Raw genomic sequence first — 18,380 nt, 5'->3', positions numbered from 1 at the left:
TATATTCGTCCGCGTCAACTAATACAGGTGATATCACCGTTTATCAGTTGGCCTTTTTGCTCAGCTGCGCAATGCGCCTTACGTTGCGGGGCGACTCTGTTTATGGCTTTTTTTTTTTTTAATGAAATTATTCGCTTTCGTATATTCGACATGAGTTGTTGCACCGCCCTTCCATCACAAAATGTGATGGTCCATATCTCAAAGGTCAGGCAATCCTTTTGCGATTGTCAAACCCCACCCCGGCAAAGTCCAATGCCGAGGTCATCAAAAATAGAAACGATTGAAACTGACAATGATCGCAAAAGACGTGGTTTAGACGAATCACGTGACACTCATTAGTGAGGTGTCGTAAAAAAAAATGTATAGGCTTATTCTTGTTCACCACTGATTAGAAACAAAAAATGGCCGGTTGTTAAAATAAATATGCATATTTAAAAAAAGGAGGAGGATGGGACGAGTGAAAAATCCCCATGTTGTTATCAGTAGGTTTGCCTCATATAGACGAAGGACAGTAAAAAAAAAAAAAAAAGGACTTGTCGCACAGATTCAATTTAGTTTTTGAATTGACGTATTTTTGGTGGGAAGGATTTGCGAAAAAAAAAAACAGATCGCGTTTAAAAAAAAAAAATTGCGTTTAACAATCGATTCGAGATGATTGACAAAGAAATAAAAAAAAAAAAACCAGTTCATTTCAGGAGAAATATATGAGTCACTTTTTATTTGTTCGGTGGCGGACCGTGTCATCATCAGCCGGCCCCCGAACCGCAGACGAAACCTTGGCCGTTTCAAGTCCTTCCCCCATAACAAAAAAAAAAACCCGAAAAAAAGTGTGAAACAAAATTTTTTTTTTTTTTTTTTTTGCTTTTCGAAAAAACAAATTTGTTCTTTAAAATGCCAAATGAAGTAAGTAAATATTCTAACCCTTTCCATAGAAAAAGAAAAAAAGCTTTCCCCTACTCCTGGATATTTTCACTTACCTGATTTGCCCGTTGGGCTGAATGGGCCGATTTCATTCCGCAATGCTTGTCATCTATTTCCTTTTTTTTTTTTTTTTTCCTAGGAATTATTGTTCTGTTTGCATTTGCGTTCGTGTACACACACACACACACACATATATACACACACTGGGCCAGGATAGAAAAAAAAAAAATGAAAATGCTGCAAGTGAAGCTGTGTGCGGCAAGCTGGGCTACGGTTGATTGATCAACAGACCGGGCCAGATACAAACGGAGGTCTCGCGTGATTGACGTCATACCCCCGACACACACACACACACACGTACGCCCACCTTAGCCCGCTCTACATACCTAAACCCCCCCCCAAACTTTTGTTTAAGTGAATGAAGGTCTCCCATTTTAGACGGGGGGAAGGGTTTAAAAAATAAAATTTATGAAAAGGGGATGAATTATTTTTTAGCTGTTTCTATTTGTCTCACTGTGATATTATTGAAATTGAATGATGCAATTCTTATTGTTCTCCCCCCCCCCCCCCCCCCGCCCTTTTATTTTTTAGATTGAATGGTTTAACTTCCGTCCGGAGAAGCTATTTTTCAAAAGCGGGCCCTGGATTCTTCTTCTTCTCGCGGTTCTTTGACGTATTAAAATACGACAGAGGAGGGGGGGGGATATCCAAGATTCCGTCAGACCGGAAATGCGGAATGAAGACGTTATTGCTGCACGGGGAAAAAGTTCGTTTGCACAAACAAACCGAGAAAACGGATGAAAACAAATTGCCCGGTTCGTTCTCAGACAAAGTGAAAGTTGAACGACCTTTTTTGTTTTGTTTCTCTGATATACAACACCCATCTTCGCCCCCCTCCCCCCAAAAAAAAAAAATCAAAATCTATTAGCGGTTAAAAACATTCACGGGTTAGCGATCTGTTTGTTTGTCCATAATGAAAAAGATCGTCCTCATCTTCCAATTTCGATGCATCAATCATCTCTCTCTCTTTCTCTCGTTCCCCTTTGAGTTAATTATTAATTAACTAGAAGAGAAAGTCCAAAAAAAAATCGAGAGGTTCGATTTGCTGTGTCATAGCTACTCTGCATAATAGCCTAATGTAAAAAAAAAAAATAAATAAATAAATAAGAAGAGGGCGAACAAGTCCACGCATGTAAAGATGATACGGCCAGCTAGGATAAAACAGCCTCCGATTGGTTCTTATGTTTCAACATAACAATCTAGCAGACGTGGAATTTTTTTTTGAAAAGAAAAAAAAATGCCTTTGGTTTGTTATCAACAAAAAAAAAAAAACAAAAAAAAACATTCCTTGTTCCAAACAAAAGATCCGGTTGCCAAATCCGGTCGAACGAGATTCGAAATTTAATTTTTTGCTGTTTCTAGTAGGTAAGATCATGGAACAAGTCTAATAACAGAGCAAACTCAAAAAATCAAACGTGTCTACATCATTTGGTTATATAACTCTCTTCGTGATGAGCTCTTTTCTTTTCGTGATATCACTGGCCAAGTGAACAGCATTCTGTGTGTAAAGTGGAGGGGGGAGAATGAAAAACAAAACAAAACAACAAAAAAAAAATACATTTATTATTGACGAGGAAGAATCTCTTTGGCATTGGTGAGTGGCTCTATACGTTTTTATCCGGTGAAACAATGGAAGTCTAAGATGTCGGCAAAAAAAAAAAAAATTCAAAACAAAAAAACAATTAAAACAGCCTTATAAGGTCATTTTCATAGTGAAGCACAGGATATATAAAACCTGTCCTCTTCATCGGAATGTTTGATACGTTCAGAAGGTTAAAAACAATAAGAAGCTGATGATGAAGTGAAAAAAAAACAAAAAACAAAACAAACAAGAAGGATAGAAAAAAAAAGCTCCTTCGATAAATTTCTTGAGATGTTGTTCTTCCTAACCCCCCCCCCCCCATTCACGTGGAATGTTTTTGATTTTTTTTTTTTTTCATTTCTATCAATGGGCGAAAAAAAAAAATAAATTCATAAGATGGAAGACTTTGTGAACAAGAAGAGACACAACATTCCACTACATTTTGGACCACAAATTCGAAATGCTTTATGCTAATGAAATGAGAAGGATGTATAGCGAAAAAATGGACACTCTGTTTCTTAGAAGGACAGAGAGGAAAGAGTTTTTTTTTTTTTTCACATATAGAAGACACTAGGGGGGCCATTGAGGGGTGGGACACACACACAGGTGAAAAAAAGAGGAATCTGGAACGATCCGCTTGGGGATGGAAACTCTTGAGATTGTTGTCCCTCTCAAGCGGCGAGGAGAAAACAATTCACCGCGAAAAAAAAAAAAAAAAAAATGCGGGACGACCTTTGACTCTTCTGGCTATCATCTGATGATCTTACTCTCTCACGTCCCTCACCTAGACACCGATATGCCCACCCCTCGAAAGTCACAAAAGAAAAACAAGATTTTTTTTTTTTTTTTCTTTCTCTTTCAAGGCTGTAGAGCAAAAACAGTTTGCTGGTCACCTGTCAACAAACACACAACAATTCAAAAAAAAAAATAATAATAATAATAACAAATTCCTCCTCCTCTTCTTTTTTTTTTTATTAAATAAAAAAAAAAAAAAAAACAAACATTGTCTTTTGGGGGTAACGACGGGCACACGATTGAGAGGAACGAGCACGAGCTGTACGTAGACTCTATTCATCATCGTGCGTTCAGCCCTTTGCTGTTGGTTTGCGCTAGATGATGTAAGGTTTCGTGAGTCAGCTGGAAACAAGCCCTGTGTGTGTGTGTGTGTGTGTGTGTGTTGGTATAAAAACAAGAAAAAAAATAAAAAATAAAGGGGACCGCTAATAACTCTGTCATCGTCCCGTAGAGTCGTTATAACGTATCGGTTCAATGGCTTCTTCTTTTTCTTCATGTTTACGTAAGCCCTCCCTGTCTTTTTTTTGTTTTTTGTTTTTATGCTCTTTCCTGTACCTCGCCTACAAAAACATCCCTTTTTTTTTCTTTTTTTTTTTTTTTCGAGAAATAGGATAAATTCAAGTGAACTGTATTTTTAGCCTGATGAACTGGAAGTATCACCATTGAGATGAGAAATCATTCGAGTTTTGTTTCTTTTTCTCCAGGTGCTTTTTTTATTTTTATTTTGTTAAATCGATAAAAGAAGAAGAAGAAGACAGAGAAGTAGAAGAGGCATGCCAGCTGCACTAGAGTAGCCATGACGACCGGTTTTTATATATTTTCAAAGCGCATTTTTTTTTTTTTTTCAAAAGGAAGAGGAATGTCAAATACTCGGGTAACAAGGGAACGTCGCAAACGAAGAAGAAGACGGTAGACGTATAGCTCTCTCTCTCTCTCTCTCTCTCTCTCTCTATTCACAACACATTTTCACGGTTGATATCTATGCTCATCTATCTAGCATGCTTAGACATAGAATTATTATAAGGCATTCCGGAATTGAATTTAAAAAAAAATCAAAAAAAACTGGATCGAAACAAAATGCATTTGGATTCCTTTGTCATCGTCCGCGCATCCGTTTGATATTTGTGTCGACTTTGTTTTCCTTTTTTTTTTGTTTGTTTGTTGTGTGTTGGGGGGTGGGGGGTGGGATTGTTTTATCGATAATCCAATGGACGACACAGAGAGAGAGAGAGAGAGAGAGAGAGTCTGCTGGGCAAAAGAGGTTTTTGATGGAACATAAGAAGGGAAACTGGTGCCGAAGTGCGTCTATTATTCACGAAAGGCATTGGTCAGCGTGACAAATGAGAGGATAGAGCTTCTTCTCTCCATATATATAAGCGTCGTGTGTGTGTGTGTGTACAATTATTCTATGCAATGGGCCACATACACACACGAAAAAGAACGGCGTTGCCATGACGACCGACACCTCGCTTCAATCCACACACAAAACAACACGCGTGCTTTTTCTTTTCGCTCTCAAACACCTATGAAACTGCTGATGCGTGCAATCATATACATCCACCCGCCTTCGGTCACCCATTACCCCCCTCCGCTCACGTGTGTATTCCATTATTCATCAAGTGCATTAAATATTTTTTTTTTTTTTTTTTTTTTTTTTTTTAAATTTTTCATTTCGTTCATATTTGTCTACAACTTCCCTGCCCTTACAAATGAATGCGCGTTGCTGTCCTCTTGATCTAATTGATTTTTTTTGTTTTGAAATGTTTAGTAATTAACGTGGTCAATTGAAGGCACATTGATGAGAGCCGGTTATCTCGGTTGCCACGGTAACCGATATTAGTATCGTCCAAAAAAAAAAAAATAATAATAATAATCAATGATGCTGCGTTTTATCCAAACATTTGAAACGATATCGCCAAACAAAACAAAATAAAAATGGAAGGTAGCAGATGTTTGCGTCCGTTTGACAGATATCCCATCTGCAGATGTCTACGTATATATATATATATAAAAAAATACCAACCGGATGAAAGTACATCTTCTTATGTGGCGGTGGATCACATAAGGATGTAACCCCCCCCCCCCCCCTTAAGAAAAAAAGAAGAAGAAGGTGACCTGCTCCATAGAAACACACACGGGGGTTGTTTCTTTCAATAGATTTTTTGAAGGAGCAGATGGAAGATGACAACATCTTCGAAGAAGCATTCAAATCGTTTCCCCCACCCTCTCCACCTACCCCCTTAAGAAAGGGAATAGGAGCAGATGCATAGCCCCCCCCCCCCCCCCTAACAAAAAAAAAAAAAAAAATAAAATAAAATGTATGGCGGACGAAGGTTATCATTTCTGGACCATATCACCGCCGCTGTTGCATCGTCTCGACTCGCTGAATGTATCCTACACTCCCCAACTTCTTCTTTTTTTTTTTTTTATACAACAATCGTCGGAGAGAGAGAGAGAGAGAGAGAGAGAGAGAATCTTCATTATCACAATTTCTAGACTGTGAAGACGAAGGGAAAGTGACGTCAGACATGAGAGAGGGGAAGAGCTTTGGCTGTGCGAGGGAGTTGAGAAGAAAAGCGGAAGGTTTTCTTTTTTTTTTCTTTTTCTTCTTCTTCTTCTTCCTTCAGCTGCTGCTCCCCCCCCCCCCCTCTCTCTCCCTGTGACTGCTGTTGCAAGACGGCAGGTGTGCAGCGGTAGAACCTCTTCTCGGGGGCAGCTGAGCCAAGAAGGGCTTATATACAGTGGGAGTTTTTTTCGAAGAAGAAAGAAAATATAGGTGTTCCTCTAGATATCAGAAAGAGAAGGGGGGGTCCCTATATGTGTGTGTAGAGACATGCTATCCTTCGATATATAGATTAACAAAAAAAAAAAAAAAAAAAAACAGCAGCAACTGGCCGAGTGGAGAACACCCTTGAACACTCAAAAAGAAAAAGAAGATGATGATGGCGGAGCGAGTGGTGTGGCCATGGCAACGCTTGGCTTCACCTAGTAAACTTACCTTGAAAAAAAAAAAAAAAAAAAGGGAAAACACACAAACAAAAAAAGAAAAATATATACGTAAATAACGACGTTATCTTTTGAAAGTCGTGTTCTTGAATTGCCGTTTTTGTTTTTTTCGCCTTCCCCCCCCCTTTTTTTTTTTTGTCTCCTTTGCAGATCTGCGTGAGGGGAAAATGGTTGGCAATGTTTCGCTAATTGAACGGAAGTATTGGCTAGTCACGTCTTGTTTTTAAGGGGGGTAGACCTTAAAAAAAAAAAAAAAATGATGTCCCTAACGGAAATTTAAAAAAAAAAATGAATTCCAAACGATAAAATGCGAAATTTCGCTTGAAACTTCGATCGACAGGTGAAATACAATTGCAATCAAAATTCGTTCAAGTGTTGTAGTGGTTGCCATGGTTACCCTCCCTGTGTAACATAAATCTTTGTGGTTGATAGAAAGAGGGGGGGGGGGGGTTGACATGTGTACACCTAAAAAAAAAAAAAAAAAAAGGACAAACAAAATAAAAGTTTTCCCCTTTTTAATTTCTAGATGCGCACACACACAGAGAGAGAGAGAGAGAGCGGTGAGAGTGGGATGATGGACGTTGGAGAGTTCGATCCCTTTCTCTCTACTCCCCACCCCACCACCACCACCCCCCGCTTTTGCTGAAACGCATTTCCCCTCCGCCGACGCACAAGCAACCCCCCCCCCCCCCCCCCCCCCCCCCCCCCCCCCCCCCCCCCCCCCCCCCCCCCCTGTTGTTTTTTTTTTTCCTTGTATTAGAAAACGGATAATTTCGTCGCCGGAAGAAAGAATTAAAAAAAAAAAAAAAAAAAAAAAAAAGAGAGTATAACATGATGTATATCCAAGACCTTTCCCTGATTAAAAAAAAAAAAAAAAAGGAAACCCGCAAAAAGATCAAGTCCGTTCGGATGATGTTTCATAAATTCATTTTCTTTTTTTTAATATGGGGATATATAGTTTCCATTTTTTTTTTTTCTTTTCTTTCTTTTTTTTAATGTAATGAATGTATAAAGCCAGCAGCAGCCAGAGCTAGGTGTAGATATGGAGCTTAGAATAGAGGTGAAAGGGACTGTCCAACCCCCCCCCCCCCCCCCCGCCCCACCGCTGTGAGGGAACCTATTTTTAATTTTTTTTATTTTTTTTTTCTTTTTTCAAAGAGATATTTTCAACGTGTCCGACCAATGAAAAAAGAGCCGAGGTGGGTGGAGCCGGCGCTCTCTTCCTCCCCCTTTCTGTACGAGACGTCCATCGTTGGGATGGCTAAAGCCTTCATCATTATTGCTGCCCCCCTCTCTTCCTTTTTTTTTTTTGTATGTGTTTCATCTGACTCACATCCTGAGAAGGGAAGCCTTCGAAGCTGCACCTGTGTCTAAAAAAAATATTTAAAAAAAACGAAAATGCACATCAGGGTGCCCCTTCATTTTTCGTGTTGAACGATCTAAAATCATTTTGATAAAAAAAAAACAAAAAACAAATTAAAACTATAAAATAAAGAGGCAGATTAAACATTGTAAAAAGACAAGGCGGCGGATGTGAATGTCCTTTATCTTTTTTTTTCTCGCCCACAACTTGACCGTTGGATGTGTTTGAAAATCTTATCTGATAAAAAGAAGAGGAGAGAAGGGGGGATTTTACATTGGTGGGTTTCTGGAATCGTTTTGATGAGATCATTCAAACAGCAGACCTGATGTTACGTTGAAAATTAAAAATAGAATGCAACATTTGCTGATGGTGGGGCGAGGCTGGGTGTGGTCGCCACATCATCAAGAGAGACAAACAAAACAGAAAAGGGATGAGAGCATAGAGATTCGTATATGTACACAGAGGAGTGGTATACGTATAAATCCCCCCCCCCCTCTCTCTGAATCATATAGGTAAAGGGGAGAAGTATATGAACGAGATGACATCTTTTTTGATGATCTAAAAAAAAAAAATAATGTCAGCCAAAAAAAAAAAATTATGGGAGAGAACAAGAAAACATTACTGAAGGGCGGGGTCGTCCCCTTTCAAACAATCGATAGGCCACACACACACACACACACACACGTATACGTGTTATGTAAATATACAGTCAGCCAGACGAAACAAATCAATAAACCTTTATAGACTAAATCAAATATAAAACATCAAGATCTTTTTTTTTTAAGATTTGGATGAAACTTACAACTCTCGCAAAAAAAAATAATTGAGAAAAACAAAAGACTAGATTTGAAAAAAAAAAAAAAGAAAGAAAAACTGTGTGTGTGTGTGTGTCACGAGATTCCCGCATGATGTCTATATGCATATAAAGAGAGAGAGAGAGAGAGAGACAAGCGGATCAATGAGCAAACTAGGATGGATCATGCGGGATGTTATTGGCCCCCGTGCGTTCTCTTCTATGCGCGTCCTATGTAATTTTCCCGACGTGTGTTCTACTTGCGCATGCAACGAGATCGTTTTCGGATGGTCACACACACACACACACAACATAGCTCCTTATGTGTGTGTGTGTGTGTAGAGAGAGAGCGATATCTGTGTTTGTTTCGTCTCCACGTTTTGTTGTTTTTTTTTTTAGTTTTTGTTTGATCCGTGATGACAGCGAAAAAAAAAAAAAAGGGATGCCATTATTAAATCAATGAAACTGCTCGTCACCGACCTCATTTCAATATCTATAGCGTTTTGGCTTTTCAAAATAAAAAAAAAAAAAGGAGATCATATACACATTTTTCATGCAGATTATTATTATTATTATTATTTATTTATTTTATTTTTTTTTTTTTTCGTTATGCGTCTGTTAGAAAAGAAACTGCGGGCCACACCCCCGAAAGTTCTTCATTTAAAATGAAAAGACTCTCCCTCCTGGCCGGGAATTGTTCGAATGAAAATTAAAAAAAAAAAAAAGTCGAATGTTTCAAAGTAGGAGGGGCTGATGACAGACGCCGGTTGATGAAGATGTTTTCGGCTTCGTGTCGTTTGTCATCGGCCATTGCGTGTGCACGTCTTCTCCCTTTTTTTTTTTTTTTTTTTTTTTTTTTTTTCTCGTGTAGACCAAAAGAAGAAAAAAAAAAGATTTCTGACATGAAAAAAAACAAACAAAAAATGTTTCGAAAAAAAAAAAAAAAGAATAAGAAGAAGTGCACCTGCATACGCGAGAGAAACACGCACCCGCAGTAGCGGCGCAATCCCTTCCAAAAAAAAAAGAAGGGGAACTCACGCAGCCGGAGGCGCGTTCGAGGGCTCGCGCGCGCGCACGGGCCGTTGATTGAATATACATTTAAAAAAAAAAAAAAAAAGGGAAAGCATTGGAGAGGGGGGGAGGGATAGCACCCTTCGGTGGTGGTGATTAGAAGAGAGATAAATATGTATTTATCTAACCATCCGTTCGCAACCATAGGCTACGCAATCATATAAAAAAAAAACGCGGGGGGGGGGGGGGGGGGGACGCTCTGCAATTTTGAAAAATATCGGTACTCGTTCGGTTCATTCTTTCGGGATAACAAACGAACGCGAGTCCCGCAAAAACATTCCAGTGGATGGATATCGAGTTGAGGTACCCTCCCCCCCCCCCCCCCCCCTGGAGTTTTTTTTTTTTTTTTTTTTGATGATGGTAAGACACACACACACACACACAAAAAGGCAGCAATCAAAGCTCGAAAAGAAGAAAGAAAAAAAAAAAAAAAAGGGAAAATAGACACTGAAAATCGGCGTCGTTTCCGTCGCCTTCAGCGTCGTTTTCTTCTAAAAGAATTTTTTTTTTTTTTTTTTTTTAGTTCTTCACATGTTCACATCCTTTCTCTCTTTCTATTTTTTTTTTTTTTTTTTTTTTTCAAAATTAAATGGAAGGCGAGATTTTGTTTTGTTCGTTTGGTTTCGAGCCTCACGACGCTGGAACGGTCCATCCCCGGCCGCAATTTCATACGCGGAGAAGTCGACTCGTCAAGGCTCCCCTTTTATTTATTTAATTTTATTTATTTATTTTTTTTTTTTTTTCAAGAACTTTATGTGACGCTTTTTGGAACAGAAAACTCGTTTTATCACACAACAAAAGTTTTGAAGGCTCAAAAGGGAAACGCTCTCTCTTTTTTCTTCGCAGAATCCAATTACAACAGTCGTCGCTCATCAAACAGCTCGTACCGCACTTCAAGTAAAAAGATCCCTGTTTTGCGGTACATGTAGAATTTGTTTTTGTTTTTGGTTTTTGAGAGCAGGATGGGTTTGATAAGAAAACAACAACAAAAGAAGGAGGCATCGATCCGTGAACTCCGTTTAGAATTCTCTTCCTGCTGATGAGCGTGGTGTATTGTTTTTTGTTTGTTTTTTTTACCTGTGCCATCTATCAGCCGCTTGCGTCCGTGTGTGGGCATTGCGAGATTTTTTTAAATTTTTTGGAACAAGGAAATTAATTTGATTGAACATGCGGGTATAGATTTTTTTTTTGCAACGTTTTGTCTTTCATTTTTTTGTGCACCTTGAAAAATCAAAAGGTGTTCGATGATTACAGAAGGATTTTTTTTTTTTTTAAATAAAAGAAGCAGTTCCAGCTGGATGGAAGAAAAAAAAAATATGGGCCTATAAATAGAATTTAAAGAAATAACGGCGGCCTACATTTTTTTTTTTTTCAATTTCAATTTCCTCTTTTTGAATAACCTCTCCCTTTTTTTTTTTTTTTTTTCTCATCGAAAAGAGAAGAAAAGGTCAGCAGCAGATGAGCGACGAGAGACTCTTCTTTGGATGGGGGTCCGTTTCCAAGATGTTCCATAGTCCCTTTTTTTTTTTTTTTTTTGTAAAATATAGAAGATGGGGCCCCTTTTCTTATGTCCCCCCCCCCCCCCATTTCAAACAAGAAAAGAAGAAGTCCTTTTTTTTTTAAGTAAGGCCATCATCATCATCTTCCCTTCAATCTGATTCCAGGTGGGGGTCCTAACTCCCCCCCCCCTCTCCTTCTTCATCCTGTTTCTCTGGCCCATTACACAAAGACCCTGCTGCTGCTGCCGCTGGACCAGCCGACTCCTTCCCCACCCCCAAACCCCCCTCTTCCTTCTCTTGAAGGTTTTAAAACATTGTTATAATACCTCCCCTCCCCCCCCCCCACGCACACACACACACAGAGAAAAAGAGACAACCCCGCCGAAGAAAATGTTCCAGCAGCCACCTGGACTTCAAGAAAAAAAAAAAATAATAATAAAATGAGATGATGGTGGACCCCCAATTTTTTTTTTTTTTGTATCTATGGGTCCCCCCCTTCTTATTATTTACACCCTTACACGTTCTATAAATATACACGAGTTCCAAAATGAAGCCGATGTTCCACTTATTCTGGAAGGTCTAAAAGTTCGGTGAAAGGCTTGTTTTTGAAAAAAAAAAAAGACACCGACTCCTGATGACAGGCTTATCTCTCCACAAAAATCCGAACAAAATCTGATTGGATGTTTTCCTCCAATCAATTCAATTTGCATTTTTTTTTTTTCTTTTTTTTTTTTTCATTCGTTGCCGTTTTGTTTCGCGTCGCCTAAGAAATTGAGGTGTGTTGTTTTTCGTGTAATTTTGATGACAGCTGGCCGGGCTGACCATCTTATCTGGGCAGTTCTATTGCTTCCGAAAATTAAAGGAACGGCGATACACCGGTCGATTTATGATTTGCTTTCGAATGGGGTCGGCTTTCAAAAGTTGGCCATCATCATTTTGAGGGAGACACGCGAGCAGGAGCTACTGCTCCGTGGGAACTTGGACGTTTCTTCTTTTTGAACGCAGATTGCAAAGATGTGTTCAACAAAGAAAGGTCTACGACAACTTTTCTCATCATTCCTTTGTAAAAATAAAATAAATCAAAAAAGAGAGAATCAACTCGCCTTCTTTCTTTTTTTTTTTCCATTCATTCATTCATTCCCCCCCCCCCCCCCCCCAAAAAAAAAAAAAAATAGAAAATATCGAGAAAAAAAAAAAAAAAAGAAACACACATGTCCAGTCGGCATAGCCATGGGCTATCGAGAGTTCGGCTAGCGGATGTAAGAGAGATCCGCACCGGAGGCTTTTCCTCTCTCTCTCTCTCTCTCTCTCTCTCTCTTTCTTTAGTAATAACGTCTTTTTGGTGTATGTACACCTTGTTCCATCATCATCAAACACAATCACACGCACTCGGCTCTTATCGTGAGTGCGCTTGCGCAACAGTAAAAACACACACACACACACACACACAGGGACTCTCGGGATGGCCAACTATCCCAAGTGTTTTTAAATACCACTCGTCCGTTACTTCCATCATATACCAAGATCCTATATACACATTCGGATTTCCTTTTTTTTTTTTCTTTTTTTCTTAAGAGAGAGAGCGAAAGAAAATGATGTAGACCTCGGTCATCATACCCTCTGGCTTTGGTTAGTGGTCATAGAGCGCCTGCAGGTGCCACCAAACTCCGGTACTGGACGTTTTCTTCGAGAAATGGCGCAACAACTTCTCTCCTTCTTTTTTTTTTTTTTTTTGTTTTTTTAAATCACCACGCCCTTTTTTTTTTTTTTTTTTAAAGACTCTTCCATCAGAAGACGATTGATGTTAAGGTGGATATATAAAACAAAATGCAGACGATGACATGTGAGACGATGCGGAATTCCTCTTGAACAAACACTCGACATGGTCACCTTGGAAACGGCGCGTGTACCGATGATCATCATAAAAACATCAATAATACATTTTTTTTTTTTTTTCTTCTATCTTATTCTCTTTTAATCATAAAAAAAAAGAGAGAGCTAAAGAAAAAAAAATTCTTTTTTTGTATAAAGAAGGTGACCGGATGGCTTCCGGCATATCCCTTGGAGCCAGGACATTCGGGGCGGCATAAAATGAGCCGCTGACGGGCAAAAGGAAAAAAGAAAAAAATGACCACTGTAGTTTGTAGATTGGAGTACATGAACATCCTCCGGCATCTTATTATATTGTTTTGTTTTGTTTTTTTTTTTTTTCTTCTTCTTTAAAAAAGAAGAAGGCGGACGTAGGAAAAGAAGGAGGAGGAGTATAAATAATAATACGTGGCCACACCGCTACACACACAGACACACACACACAGCAACACCGCGATAAATTGTGTATATACCTACTGTACATGTAGACATGGAAAGCTTTTTTTTTCTTTTCCTTTCTTCCTACCGAACATTTCCTCTTTTTTTTTTTTTTTTTTTTAATGGTTCCCGTGCGGCCATTAAAGGTAATCAGCGCGCGAGCTCGCTTCTCTTTCTTATGAGGGGGGGGGGGGGGGGGGACATGGCGACCAACTCTCTGTCTGCTGTTTGAAAAAAAGAAGAAGACCGAAAAAAGTTTTAGTGGTCAGTCTGCAACCTTAACGACAATCTCCGCAGGCCACGTCAACTCCCCCCCCCCTTTTCAAAAACATCAACCGTCAAATGTAGAAATTTTTAACACAAGAAAAAAAAAAAAAAAAAAAAACCAGTAGCCTTTTTTTTTTTTTTTTTGCTTCTGTTCATCATCGGAAGAAGAAGAAAAAAAAAAAAAAAAAAAGAAAGAATTATCTTTGTGAGTTTATTTAAAACTATGGCCCTCCCGAAAAGAAGGAGAGAGAATGGCCAAAAACAACATCCCCGACGTATGCACGTCATTATTATACCCCTCCTCTCTGTCTCCGCTTATTTCTTCCTCCTGCTCAAGAAAAATAAAAAAAAAAAAAAAGAATAGATATATATATATATGTATATATACAACCGGAAGATGCTCATCACGTTGGCTGCCTCTTACGGTTTCACCTGTTCCCGACGCGCACCAACCCGGCATATCTCCGTTTCGGACGGCGGATGGACCCGCCAGTCATAACTTTTTTTTTTTTTTCAGCAGTTCATCCACCTACACGCGTAGCCAGTTGAAAAAAAAAAAAAAGTCACCTATATTCGAATTTCAGTTGGTTGGCGGTGCCGATTGCCTCGATTGATGATGCGCCCATTAAAAATCAAACGTCGTACACGGCCTATCATAATTTCTTATCAAAATAAAGAGTAAATAAAACTTGTTTAACAATCGTCATGACAACCGTGCTGTTAAAAAAAAAAGCCTATGCTTTTTCTGTATCGAGCGGTTCCCTTTAGGCGCTGGTGTGCCGTGTATGGCCCGTCTAAAACACGAGAGAGAGGATGCTGGACTTTTGTTTTTAGAAAATTGAACGCGCATGCGCAAATGTTTTTCCAGATTTTATTTTGTACGTCTCGTTCCCTCTTGCGGCAAAGCGTCGTGATTGGATGCTGCGTCTTCTTGGCCGATGGATGGATATGCTGCTAGAAATTAGCCACGCCCTTTCAAAACCCCCGGCCAAAGCTTCGCGGATCGTTGCGGAGAGATGATCCAATCACATCCGTCGGGCCAGTAAACCCCCCTTCCGCGCTATCGACACGCATGTCATCCGCATTTCCTCGAAAACCCTTCCCCCCGAAAATCAAAAACAAAACAAAAACAAAAAAAAAAGGGTATTATTTTTGTTTCTTCTCTTTGTCCGTCTGATTTCGAAGAAGTTGAAATAAAAAAGATTCTCTTCCTGCGAGTTGTCTAGTTTTCAAATCTCTCACGATGACATGCCGAGAATGCCGTTTTCCTCTATGTGATTCTCTTTTTTTTTTTTGTTTGTTTCTGGCCGCTTTGCATGCTGCTCCTGCGTCCCGAAACAAACAACAAAAAAAAAAGAGAGAGAGAGAGAGAATCTCTTGGAACAGGAAAAAATATCTCCTTTGCGCATCGCGTCGGGTACGATCCGCATTCCGACAGATATTGCAGCAGCCGCATCCCAACTGACGAGCCAGCAAAAAAAAAAAAAATGAGATTGAGAAAGTGATCCGGATTCTTTTGGAGCTCTTTTTTTTTTTTTTTTTTTTTTATGTCTTGTCTATTTGATGTATCCATCGCCATTCTCTTCTCTAAAAACAAAACGAGATTCTACTATCACCGCTACTTGGTGATGTTAGCGGCGTACGACATAGTGGAAGAAAAAAAAAACTTCTTCGGAGGACTTGTTCTATATAAGATGAGAATCATCTCTCCGTTGGCCTTTTGGAATGTCCCTTTTGCCCATCATCATCCTGTCGCTAAGGAGAGATTGGCGGGATGCAGCAAAGCGGATCGACGTAGAACAAAAAAAAAAAAAAATGGACACGTAAAACAAATGGCATTCGGAGGCATGCACGAAATAAAAGAGATGAAACCGAACGAACGAAAAAAAAAAAAAAAAAAAAACCTGCTAGGAGAAAAGACGGACCACGTAATATTGACTTTAGGAAAAAAAAAAAAAAAAAAAAAAAAAAAAGAAATTCATTTACATATCTGTATTGCTGTATAGACGCATAGGAAGGTATTTAGGGCGTCTATCGATCCGTTCGGCGCTGACATAGGGGCCCGAATAAAACGGTGGAAATTGAGAAAAAGAATAAATGATGGGAACAACATCTGATTGGGAACATCTTCTATTTCACATCAGGTCGGGATGCGTACAGTTCTTTTTTGTTTTTTTTTTTTTCAGGGTATAGATATCTAACGATGAGAGACGGTAGCGATGATCGTGCAGGCCTAATCTCTTGGATGGAATGGGTCTTGATGGATTGTTTAAAATAAAAATAAAAAAATAAAACTCTTTTTTTTTTTTTTCAAAGTCTGGCGATGGAAAAGAGATTCCAATGGCGTCTTCATTAGTCCGGCATTCAAATTGAGTTGGATGCAGCCGGCCATCAAGAGTTTGAACGCATACAGTTGACAAGATATAGCCACCAGTTTTTTTCTTTTTTTTCTTTTTAAACAAACAGAATAAAGGGGAGAACAGGTTCCCCTTCTTATTTCAAGTCTGTCCAATCAAAGAAAGCAAACATTCTTGTGTCTGTCCAACTTGTTTTTTTTTGTTTTTTTGTTTTTTTTTCTCGAGACGTTATATTTAATGAACGTAAAACCGCCCTGCAATCGGTGATGGATCCCTTTCATCGCAGCATCTCTTTTTCGGTTGGACGAACCGAACATGGCGCTCCTCTGACGGCTGCACTTTTATAGACTCCCGATGAGAACAAAAAACAAACGATGGGCATGTGAGTCTTTAATTTATTTAGTAGACGTGTTGTATATAGGTACATATACATAAGCAAAAATCAGTGGCCTTTTCATTTATTTTTTAAAAAAAGGAGCTGATGCTGCTGCTCTCGAAATCATTTCCAACTCTTCTCGTCTCTTTTTGATATCGTTTGTTTTATTGTATTGTATTTTTTTTTTTTTTTTTGTTACCTGCTTCTTTGTCATATCTCTTTGGGGGGTCTCCATGGCAACCGAACCGGTTGTTGATATATTCCTTTTTTCCGAACCGTAAATGATGCAATGCGAAGAGAGAGAGAGACACACACACACACAAAAAAAAGAGAAGAACGTTAGAGATCAGATTATTACATAGACAGAGCACATCTTTTGTTTTTAAGGGATAGTATCACCGCCTCGCCGCTCTTATTCATCAACGTCTTCCAAATTTTTCTTTTGCCCGTCCAAAAACCATCTTTGCCTTGGTTACCATTTCATTTTGTATTTGTTTTGTTTTTTTAAACATTACATTTCTATTTGTCTGAAACCCCACGTTTTTGATCATCGTTCTTCATTGTTTTTCTAATAGACCTTGTTTTATGCCCAATCAAAACGTATCGTTTCATCAACCCAAAAAAAAAATGTTTGGTTGGTCCAACGTCCTTCTTCTTCATTTGATGCGGAAACTAAACTTGCCTTATATCTTGAGAAAAAAAAAAAAAGAAAGAAAGAGGGATGTTAAAAAAAAAAGGGAAAGAAACAAAAAAGTTAATGACAATGATATAATGAGAGCTATAGGGCCAGGTGCTCCCGGTTTGCTGCCAGATGATTACATCCTCTCTCTCTCTCTCAAGACTCTGCCTTCTTCTTTTCCAAGTCAGCGCTTCGTCTTTTTTAATTCTCTCTTTCTTGTGTGTCTCATCCGCCACCGGAAAACCACCAACCAGGTGAAGTAGACATGGGGGGGGAGGGGGGAGAGAAAAACAGACCCACCTCCCTTTGGTGCTGTCTCTTTTCGTCTGTGTTCTTCTTGCTGCAGCAGAAGGGAGAAGAAACGATTCATAATTATATTTGTGTTCTTTCTTTCTTTTTTTTTTTTTTTTCGGTGTGTTTTCAAATGAAACGAGAACGAAAATGAAGAGAGAGAGAGAGAGAGAGAAAGGGAAGATAGAAGGAAAATGTCAAGGTTGTTACGTATTCCGGCCGGATGTGTTGCTGTCTGCTGCTCAAGGAGGCGCAGCAGCCTCCACCTCACACACACAGCCAAACTAATAACAACTCGCATCAAGCGAATCAGCTGAGCGAGACATACGAAACAACGCACGTAAAAAAAGATGAGAACACAGTTCTTTCTTTCTTTTTTTTTTTTTTTTTTGTTCCTCTGATTTTCTGTAAAAAAAAAAAAAAAATTATGTCTCGAGATGTCACTGTCAACATCTTGCAACGTTGGAACAAAAAAAAAGTTGTTAAACCTGTTCTTGTCTGACCAGTTGATTTTTGAAACGACCAGACGTTTTTTTCAATGAACATTTTCGATACAAAAAAAACAAAACAAAAAGTGAAGATTTAAAAAGAAGAAACTAAACACCTTGAGAGGCTGCTGTGCTTTCCAGTGCTCCTGTTCTCTTCGTTTCTTACCATTTTCATCGCCCAGGTAAAAGAAAATGGATGGACAACACCCAGGTGGTCCTGTTTATTTCGACGACAAGTTTAGACCAAGGCAAAAAGTCGGGTGTGTGCGTACATTTATTGATTTCTCCCCTTCTTTTCTTTTTAAAAGCTGATGTCTGTGTCTGTGTGAACGCGAGATCTTTTATCCAATTTCTCATTTTTTTTTTGTTTTGTTTTTCTGGTTCGTTTTTTTTTTTTTTTTTTCACGCCATCCTGCAACAAAATGAAACAACTGGAGTCGATCGTCCCGTTCTTTTCCATTTTGTTTTGATTTTTTTTTTAAAGAAAAAACGTTGTCTCTCTTTTGGACATTGACGTGTTACACT

This window comes from Daphnia carinata, chromosome 3, assembly GCF_022539665.2.
Source record: "Daphnia carinata strain CSIRO-1 chromosome 3, CSIRO_AGI_Dcar_HiC_V3, whole genome shotgun sequence".
NCBI classification, from domain to species: domain Eukaryota; kingdom Metazoa; phylum Arthropoda; class Branchiopoda; order Diplostraca; family Daphniidae; genus Daphnia; species Daphnia carinata.
The sequence above is the reverse complement of the archived record's forward strand: the minus strand, read 5'-3'. Positions refer to the sequence as shown.